Source organism: Meleagris gallopavo, chromosome 6, assembly GCF_000146605.3.
Source record: "Meleagris gallopavo isolate NT-WF06-2002-E0010 breed Aviagen turkey brand Nicholas breeding stock chromosome 6, Turkey_5.1, whole genome shotgun sequence".
Taxonomy (NCBI): Eukaryota; Metazoa; Chordata; class Aves; order Galliformes; family Phasianidae; genus Meleagris; species Meleagris gallopavo.
The window spans coordinates 27,672,857-27,683,269 of record NC_015016.2 but is presented as its reverse complement, the minus strand read 5'-3'; the positions used below and the strand labels follow the sequence as shown (position 1 = coordinate 27,683,269).

The 10,413-nt window shown below is 39.0% G+C and overlaps 2 long non-coding RNA genes across 2 annotated transcripts in view; one reads left to right on the top strand and one right to left on the bottom strand.

Annotated features, from left to right (window-relative positions):
• The first annotated feature begins 2,880 nt into the window (after positions 1–2,880).
• LOC116216746 overlaps positions 2,881–10,413 on the top strand; it is a 14,026-nt gene continuing 6,493 nt past the window's right edge. Inside the window, exons 1-2 of the long non-coding RNA XR_004160124.1 lie at positions 2,881–3,251; positions 10,326–10,385. This is a non-coding gene — a long non-coding RNA (uncharacterized LOC116216746). The remainder of the gene's footprint in view (positions 3,252–10,325; positions 10,386–10,413) is intronic.
• Positions 3,231–8,684, bottom strand: LOC116216747. The gene is made up of 3 exons (XR_004160125.1): positions 8,619–8,684; positions 4,549–4,595; positions 3,231–4,438 (listed from the first exon to the last, which is right to left on the bottom strand). It is a non-coding gene; the product is annotated as an uncharacterized LOC116216747 (long non-coding RNA).

Below are 10,413 nucleotides of genomic sequence, written 5' to 3'. Positions count from 1 at the left end.
GAATTATGAAATGTGCACTGGAGAGACCCTCCAGCCCTGATTCCTAAGGTATACTCAACTCCAAATGACAGCCACCATGAAAGAAACAGGTCTGAGGGGAGGCACACTAAGGAAAGATGGCCCTTCCTTGAGGAGTGCTTTTATCTTTGCTCTAATATACGAACAGCTAAGGGGAAAAGAAAAGAAAATTTAGAAAATATCAGCATTTTCTTCTTCCTCGTACAGTTCAAGACAGGAAAGTGAAAGAAAATCCCCTGATGATTAATATAAAGGGTGAGGAGTGAGGGATTTTTATTTTGAACAACTGAGTGGATAGCAATGAATATCAGGGATTTTCTTTAAGGTCTACAACTGGTTCTCAAAGGGGTAGGAGTAGCCAGGCAAGTCTTTGCTATGACTGGGACATAGGAGACTGAATTACCAAATTCCTTTAGCCTCTAAATAAAATATTTAAAGCCTCTGAATATAATTTATTTGCAGTTTGCCTGCAACTCTTGTGCTCACTGATTTCAATTAATCTGCACTGGCGGAGTACATCAGCCAGGCAGAGTGCTGCTGCATTACAGTGCCCTGACTCCATTAAAGCACTGTGCTGCAGCTAACTGGGGCAACCTCATGTCTATCAAATCCTCAGCTGGCCCTGATGACTCAGGAGAGAATCAGCCCAGGAAGAAGGGAAGTAGACACAGGCTGCCCTCCACTGCACACCTGGGGGCCTGTATTTGGGAAGAGAGATATAGTGAGCACCCATGCCAGGGAGCACACTGTCACCTTCCTGTGGTCCCCTCCTGGGATACCATTTCTATGGGCACAGTTTCTCTTTGTTCTCAAGGAAGCAGTCACAGAGCTCAGAGCAGAGCCATTCTGTGATTGCACTTCAGTTGTGCTCTCACAAATGCTTTATAATGGTTGTTGAAACAAAGGCAAATATTGACATGCCTTCAGTTGTTTTTTCTATCTTCATTTCTGTTCCCTTTGTCACACAGGATGGAAGTATTGACTGGACTCCCTTGGCCTAGAAGAAATAATACAATGTTTAAAGTCTACACATATGATTTATTTGGCACTTGCCTACAGCTCCTGTGCTGATTGCACTTCCTCCACTCATTATGGGCACGGAGTTCCAAGTGATGGTCACCCAACTGCACTCACACCCTCCATTAGGCTGCCTGGAACCCAGTCAGACAAAGTGGTGAAAGTCAGAAGTCAGCCACTATTAAACAGGGATCACCAGGGTTCAAGCACTCCTGCTGCCTCCATGATTCACTTGGTAGGGACCAGAGTGCCATGGCTGCAATCTCACCCATCAGCACCAAGTCAAATATTTGCCATCGCTGCAGGCAGGTCCCACCTCACGTCCCAGTGGCGCCAGCTGGGCTCCTCACTGTTAGCTGACAAGACATCATAAAAGCCCAGCAGCAGCAGTTGCCTCATACGCAAACAGGTACTTATTAACATCTCCTTACTGGGTCTGACACTGTGTAACATGTCCTGAGCTCTTTCAGAATTAAGCACATACAGGTACTGAGAACTTTAGGTGCAGTGATGGTACTAATGGCCAGGAACACTCAGCACTTACCACCAGCTGTCTGTCCCCTCCAAGGAAGCTTCTCTAGGCACACAGATGGGTCCCTCACCCCTCCACTACCTCTGGGACTGTGCTTCTCTTTCTCCTGAGCACTCCAAGCCTGTGCCATCATTAGTTTTGCTTTTCATTTTTAACCCTTTGAAAGGAGTGTTTTCTTTCTTATATGGGGTTTCATAGCTTCCATACCAGGCTCAGTCTTTCAGTGGTCAGGCAGGAACTGCACTAAGAAACAGTTGCCAGCTTTCTGCTGAAATTTTGGGAGCTAGTCTAGTACCACGGCAATTTTCAGAGAAATACTCCAGCATTTTTCTTTAGGACTTAAAATTCATAAAACAGATTTTTTTTTTTTTCACTTCTATCCTACATCAAAATAAAACTTTTTTTTAAAATAGCTTTTATACAGTAAATCATAGCTATGGAAGAGCAAAATTACTAATGCAGTTTTGAAATAAGAAGCTCAGCAAAAAAAAAAAAAAATACAGTTGACATACCCTAGATCATTGACTGGGGGTGACATGTGTAGCAGTAAAACCCAGATCTACTGTGCACAGGAGCCTTCCTGTGCAGTACAGAGCTGCAACATGGTCCCAGTGCTGAAGGGCTCCTTCAGGCTCTTCCACAGAATAAATAAATACAATTTCCCACTAAAACTCCAGGCATTTCCTGCTATTAAGCTGTTCACTGGTTAACACAGCAATGCCAAGAGATCAGTTTTAAAATATTTGCCACACAAAGCAACAATTAGGCTCAAAAAGAGGTCATCCATATTGTTAGAGGTGAATAACTTGTGCATCTTGCTCTTTCTTGACACCAACTGCTTGCCTGAGTGCATAGATATGAGTATGTCCCCTAGCAGATGTCACCCAAGTTAAAAAATTTTGTTCTCTACTGTAAGCTCACATTATTTCCAGCACGTTGGATAGAATCTGTGTTAAAATAGATTTGCATCTGACTGAAAAAAAAGCAGCTTTTCTTCTGTGAACTGAAAGTGAGCTGACTTCGAGTCCTCCCTCTCTTTCTTTCAGGCACCTAATTATCTTGGGGGAAAAAATGACCTGTTTATCAAGTTAAACAAAACAACTACTCTCCAGAACAGACCAATAAAACAGGATTTATAGGAAGAGTTACAGTTTTATTAGCTATTGGCTTAAGCTTTTTGTCCTATTTTAGGAGAGCATCATTTTAATTAGGGTTTATCCCCCTGCTGAAAAGGTTATTTGACTATGTTGTCATAAACAAGGAATTACATTGTTTAATACAGCTGTTAAAAGGAGGTTTATAGATCATGACCACAAGGGTTCATTCAGGTCTCAAATAATTAATAGAAGTGGATCTATAGCAACAGTTCACAACATGCTTTTGTTTGACCTTTTTGCTCTACATTTTCTACCACTTTGGGACAGTTCTATGTAATCGCACCAAAATCTGACCTCCGTTGCCCTCTGCTGGCTACATCTTTTACTAAGCATAACTCACAGTGCACAATCTCAGATGTTTACTGGGAAAGTTGCAGAGCACCCTGGTCAGGCTGCTGGAGATAGAAGCTCTTGGGAACTACCAGCAGCAAAGCTAGAGTTCAGCTCTGCTGATCACTGCATCCATGTTAATGAGCTTACTGCAGTCACATTGTTACTTAAGCCAGAGAAATTATCTTGTGAACAGAGTAAGTATATTTTTGTTGTTTTAGGAATGTTTTGTTTGTTTGAATGAATATTTTTTAGAAAGTGGATAGAGTGCTTTACCAGTCTTGAACGTATTTTTTAAGTGCCTAATTTTAAACCAAATGCTGTGATATCCAACTCTAGGTTACTGATATGTATTTGTCTCATGCCAGAAGTGAATTGCATTTGTTAGGAATACAGTAATTTATGAGAAATGCGGCTGTGGGCAGAGTCCAACTTGTTGCAGCTCAATTTCCTTAAAGCCAGGGAATGTGGCAGTTACCTGGTTGGCATAGACAGGTGAAGTAAAATGCATCTCTCTGCCATAGCAGCGAAGACCATTCTTTATGGGTTAAGTACACTGGAGGAATAGGGACATTTACCATGTCATTGCCTTTGCCACATCTCTTTCTTTCAAGTACACTGTTGTTGTGTCTCCTTTCACAAGTGGCTCATTCCTAAATACTAAGAAAAGCTCTCCCTTCATGCATGCTCCATGTGCTTGGCAGGTGCTGATCACACATGCTGCAGGAAGCTGGCTTTGGAAGTGATGAAAATCCTCTTTCTTACAGAGATAATATAGCTCATGATTCCTTTATTTCTCACCTATACCCTCTTCCTTAAAAACTGTTCTGATCTGTTTTTGCCAAATACAAATGGCAGAGCACCATTTAGCACAATACCACGTATGCTTTTTGTCACCAAGGAGTATAATTCACAAATTGAAGCCCACAGATTCTTTATGTACCAAAAGAATATTTTAAATGAGAACAGAACATTTTAGACATCTTGAGTTCAGCAATTATACCGAAATAAATTCAGTTTAGTGGACACAACAAATTGCTGAATGGAACTATGTTTAAGGAAGAAACAATTTCCTTAAGTAAGACACTGGGATAATATAAGGACGAGGCAGAAAAGAAACGTTAAATGAATCACAGTCTTTAAATGGAGAAGTGGCCATTTCTCTTTTGTTCTGCCTGAGTTCCTCTTCAAAATTAGCAGCAATGATGTATCCGTTTTTCTTTCAAAGTGTTTTAGATACATAGAACTGTATCCACTTTCCCCACGGTTCTTCAGTAGACTTTACCACTACTGCTTGTAATTTTCGAACTACTTGCTGGAAACTCTCAAGACTCTGCTGGGTTTGCTAGGTAAGCAAGGTTTTTCACATGACTTCTCTGGGTTCCTCGAACAAAAGAAAGCAAGGAAATTCCCCTTTGTGTAGCTGTCACTTAGTCATTTAATGTTTAAGACCGCATTTCCTTTAAAGGAAGGAGAAAAGGAGGAGTCACTTACTCATCATCCAGTGTTAGAACATCCTCAATCCATTTGTGGATAGCACACTGAAAGAAGAAAGGTAGGATTTTCAGTGAGGCAAAAGAGGAGGCCCACTCTCACTGATAGAGAAGCTGCTCTGACTGCAAGGATCCCCCTGGCTGCTGCAGCTCGTTTGCAGTCAATGCAATATACAATCAAAGCCCAAAAGTTACAGCCTTACTTAACTGATCCACTTCCTGCTGCTTTAATTTGTCTGCACACATCTTTAAGAGATCCACTATTTCCTGGGAGCTGCACATCCCTAGAAATGTAAAGTATTATTTCCTTTAGATCAACAGCCTCCTTAAGTCTGAGCGGGGTTGAGTCAGATATGAACAGTACAGCATGGGTAGAGGAAGTCTCCTAAAACAGAGGTAACACTGACAGTGGCTACAGTCAAATTCCTCAGTACCACAACAATTTCTCACCTGTGACTCATGCTGGCCATTTTGCCAGGACTTGTGTCTACTTCATTCAGCCCCAGATGGGAACACTTCCTCCCACACACCTCCTGGGCTTGAAAATAAACACACTGTGTGACCTAATGCTTCACACCTAACACAGATTAACCTAAAGAAATGATATCACTAAAACAATGTGCTTCTGCAGGTTATTGTGAAAGTTTATCAGACAGCAAAGTGCAATTGTTTTCATGTAACCAGGTTCTGGATACTGATTGCAGCTAAATACCAAAACAAAGTAAAATGCATTTTGGATTTAAAAAAATTTTTCAAAATTACCTAGAGAGTTGAAAGTGGAAGTGTACACACACCGAGAAGATAAGACACAGATACAAAAGAGCCCTTCCTCTCATTAGAGCCAAACACTAAAGTGTCTCCTCTGTTCAAGAAAATCCATAGAAACTAGAAATGCCATTCATGAATCATCATCTTTCTGGGTTCCTACTCTTTTTTTTTTTAAACCAAACCATCTGTAAAACAGACTCCATCTTCATCGAAGCAAAGGCAAAAGAAAATTTACTTTTGACAAGCTGACAAACTGTCAGGAGGGGTCCTCAGCAGGATCCCTAGAAAACTGATTAAAAAGAAGACAGCCTTCTTTTCAAGATCTTATGAAATCATGGTATCCTATGGCTTTTTTTGTGTTCTCCATTAGTCTGGAAAGGAAAATGTTGAAAGGACCCTGCCATGAAAACAGTTTCTATAGAATAAAGAAAATTTCCACTTCCATCTTGAAAGCAACGTGGATGCTGGCCTGCTACACATTAGAACAACAGACAACAAATGAAGTTACCATGCAAGATCTGGGAAAGCAAAATGTAAACTCACTCGTTTCTCCCTTGTCCCTTTTGATCTCATACATACATTCATCTAAGAAATGCAGAAACAAAATTTAGCAGAGGATAACGAGTCTAAGGAAAAGTTTCAGAACATCCTGGCTTCCCTTTCAACAAACACCAAATCAACAACACATCATTAGCTCATGAGAGACCCCATCCAAAAATCAGTGAAATCAGTGGGAAAACTCCCAGTTGGCTAGAGAAGATTCTTTAAAAATCAACTAAAGCACAATTAAACATCTGTAATTCTTTTTTTCTTTTTTAATGAAAAATAGCTTTTTAACAACAGTGAAATTCTCATGAGGCCATTTGTTTTCATTTACCTACTTTTCTCTCTTTGGTGAAGCAAACTGAACATAAATAACATGTTTTTCATCTCACTAATTCCCAAAAGTTTTAAACTTCCTTTCTGCCTTTTTCAATGGGAAAAAAAAAAAAGAAGTGAGGCTCAAGAAGACATCACAATGGTCACACAAGGGAACAGGCCCATCTAGAATACTATAGAGATGATTTAACACAGAGGCCAGCAGCTTGGATGGTTCTTTCACTTTCTTGGATGTCCCAACAAATAACTTTTTTCCTTTGTCTTTTTTTATGTTGCACACACTGATTAAAGAAACACAAAAATGGTACAGCGTGGAATCTAAGAAAAATTTTCAGAGTCTTAAAATATGCTGGTAGAACTCATAAATTTCAAATAAATGCTGAACAGAAACAAAACATTCTATTTCATGGACAGCTCAGGGTATATTTGAACCTCATATGGTCTGCATGATGATCTGTGGAATTTTTTCATGATTCTTCCCTCATCTTTCCATTCAGTTTTCTGGAGAACATTAAAATACAGCAAATCTCCATGTTCAACCATAACACCTGGAAGATCACCTTGATAACCTTCCACATAAAATTAAGGAAGGAACCAACAAAAGACATTTTAATTTTTCCTTTTGTTTTTCACTATCTAAATCTATTTTAACTGAAGTAAATTCATTTTCCCCATTTCAAGTCTGTACTGTCCATGATATTTTGAAGTCATTTCCTTGTAATTAACTCACAAGATTTACATCCTATTTTCTCTCATTCTGCTACCCAGGAGCATTTGGGTAAGTGCTGGACTGTTGGTCAGAATCAACCCATCACAATTCTGTCCTGTTGCTACTATCATTTAGGTTGCACTGATGTCTCAAATCTTCAGCTAAACTATGAGTACATATACAAAAGATATTTCAATCATACAGCCCTCTTCTCAGTCTCTGACAGACCTTAGAAAGTAATTAACAGTAAGACTATCTATTAATAAATGCATTAGTAACATCATTTTTTCCTTTCTTCTTTTGATTCTTACAGAGTTGCACATATTTCCCATTATTCTGCTAATCCATCAATAATAGCCTTCAGCCTTATGTTTAGCATTACTGAAGTCTGGAGTAACAGTCTGTCTGCTTTTTCTTCCTTCAAATGTGTTTTAATTAGCAAAATCTTTGAGCCCTGAGAAGAGATTTAGTGCATGTCAGCGCACAAGTTGATGTTACTTAGGTCCATAACACTTTCTCTTTTTTTTCATAGTCATAATTTCCTGCATTCAAGTATCTTTTTTGTTTTTCTAACTACTGCTGCACAGATTTTCTCAGGTCTCTGCTGTCAGGCTTCTGTAACAGAGCTCCTGAACAGAGATGAGTGTTGGGAAACTGTCAGTCTGCAGTGTTATAACCAAGGAAAACAGGTTAAGCAGAACAGGCAGATTCTACGCTACTTTACCACATTCAAGATGTTACTCTTCCAATTTTCAGTATTTTTAAGTTCACTTAGCAGAGTAAGTCTCACTGTAAGAACTGAGAGCATGAGTTAGAGCCTCACACTTCGAGGTTAGTAAGCCAAGCAAGAAATATCTACCTGGTTATTCTTGTTGGAAGGTCAAAAGTGACTGTACTTAATGTCAGGCATATCACCCACTGCTATGGCCTGCATAAATTAGTCTATTTCAACTGCACTAGCTTCTAGCATTACATAGACACAAAGTGTACACGGAGGTTCAAATAACAATCAGACACAGAACAAATCTTTGATTTGTGTCTTTTCACCCAGTATTGTCATACACCATACACAAGTTACACATTTGCACTCTTCTTTTGCTAAGAAATCATCAGGACAGTTACCCAGCTAACTGCTATCTATTACATCCTTCATCTTTTGTATCTGTCACTCTTTCATTTCTTCCCCTCCTTAGCACTCTCTCTAAGAATCCTTAATTTCATTTGGGCAAAATAATACTCTACCCAAACTAACACAGAGCTACTGGCTAGCACAAGGTTTCTGTCATCTCTTAAAGTAAGTACTGGAGCTTAGGACACAGAGATCTTGATCTCAAATGAATCAATGGATCTTATACTGGTATTAACTACAATTCTTTGCAGTTATTCAACACTGTAGCATTATGTTTCCTGAATAATACCACTTGATGAAGATGTAAAATCCATTATACTTTCCATTTCTATAGAAATATGTGGAAAAATATGCTTGCTTTCAATATGAAGGAACTCTGTGAACTCTCTTTTTTCACTAAATACATTCAGAGGCCCATAACCACAACTGAAAATATTTTCTACCATCCCATCATGTTTCCTACTGTACAATTAGCAAATGTACAGTTCAAAGAGTGGTGGGATTAGGATAGTATTTTACAGGTTTATAGTTAGAAAGATTACCGTCGTGGAAACAGACAGTCAGAAATGAAATATGAAATGCTCACCTGTGTCCTAGGCTCATAGTAGAAAACTCCAAAAGAAGAGATCTCCAGAAAGAGAACCTTTTCAGTTGCAGTCAGCTCTTAAATGGGTCTAGGAGAGGTGCAGCCAGGCTCCACCCCTTCTGGTCACACAGCTGAATTGCCTCCACCTGTGCTCCTGTGGCTGACTCAGTCCTCACCTCAGGTGATCAATCAGTGGTTCAGGCCGTGACCCAACAGTTCCCATACACCTACAAAAATCCCATATGCTAGCTTAACTTTCTAGTATAAGGTCAGATAGTTTCAATTACTTGCTTTAAGAAGATGCCTTTTCAACCATAACCTCTTACTTAAAGGGCAGCTGCTTTAATCACATTACTCATCAAGAACCAGGCATCATAATTATTGAAACTTCCTATATGTGTAAGTCTCAAAAGGAAAAGAACAGACTGCATATACAAAACAGCATTTCATAGAAAGAACTACTTCAGACACACAGGTTATCACTGAAAGGATGGAAGTCTTGTGGGGAATATGTTTGTACTGGATTGTTTTATTTGGTTGTTTCATTGACCACTGTGGCCAAAGCTGCACAAGATCTACTGTTATGTATTGCCAACATTCCCAGCAAAGGTAAGTATTAATAGATGTTGTTTCACCACGGCCAAAGGCAACACCTAAAGCTTGTAGAAAGGCTCTCAAGGACAAGAATTTGGATGAGGTTATTGTTTTCTGTTGTTCAGCCAAGAATTTAAGGAAAATGTAAGCAGGAAGCCTTGCAGATGGCTGTGTACAAAACAAGATATTTTGTGGTGTTTTTTTCTTGTTTTTTGCTTTTTTGTTTTAAGTAAGCTATCATTTTCAAAAGCAACAGTTATTTGGAGATTGGAATAGTGATGTGGTTCATGATATAAACCAAATCTGTGAGGCAGGCATGGATTTATATTATTTAACCCATGTCAAATCATGACTTTAAATACCTTCTATAAAACTGAGCTAACTGAGTTCCTCTTCAAAGCTTGCTGGTGAGGTGGTAATAAAGGAAGTAAAACTCTCTTCCCTATCTATAGCATAACCAAGGGAGTCCATGAATAAAGGCAGTCTTGTTTACTCAAATGTATAATCTCCATAGACCCACCATAGACTTGACATTACTTGAAGAACCCGAAAAGCAGACTTCCTCATGGCCTATTTCCAAAATTCTCTTTCCCGTCCTGCCATAATTCAAGGTGTTTTCAATTACACCGAAATGTGTCCCACAGGAGCAGGTAGGCCTCTTCCTAGGCAGGTACCTTAAAGCAGCTCTCCCTTATGAACAAGGACATTAAGCAGCTACAATACAAGGGGGCCAAGTGTGAAAACAATATTGGAGAACTGCCAATAATTGATTGCTTTTAACACAGCAACTCAAACTTTGAACACCTTAATTAAAAATTTAAAATTTCCTTCCTTTTCCGAAATATGAAATTTTAAAAAAGTATATCAAAACTTTACTTTGTATCATAATACTGCAAAAGTTCTGAAAAGGAAGTCATGTCTAGACATTTTTAGACATATCTACGCTTCATTAATCTACTAAAAAAGATTTAGGTCTCGTTGTGGTAAAAGTTGTTTGGTTGATACAGGTAGTGGTATGTCCTGCTTCTCTTGCACATCCTGTTCTATGAACTGAAGACGAATGAAGCAAAAATTGTTAGAAAAAGTTTCAAACAACTTATTTTTTTGTGGTAGGAAGTATACTGCTAGCTGAGGAGAGGCACAACAAGCTGCACATCAAAATTCCAGATTAAGGTAACAATTTTTTCAGAGATTTCTTGCT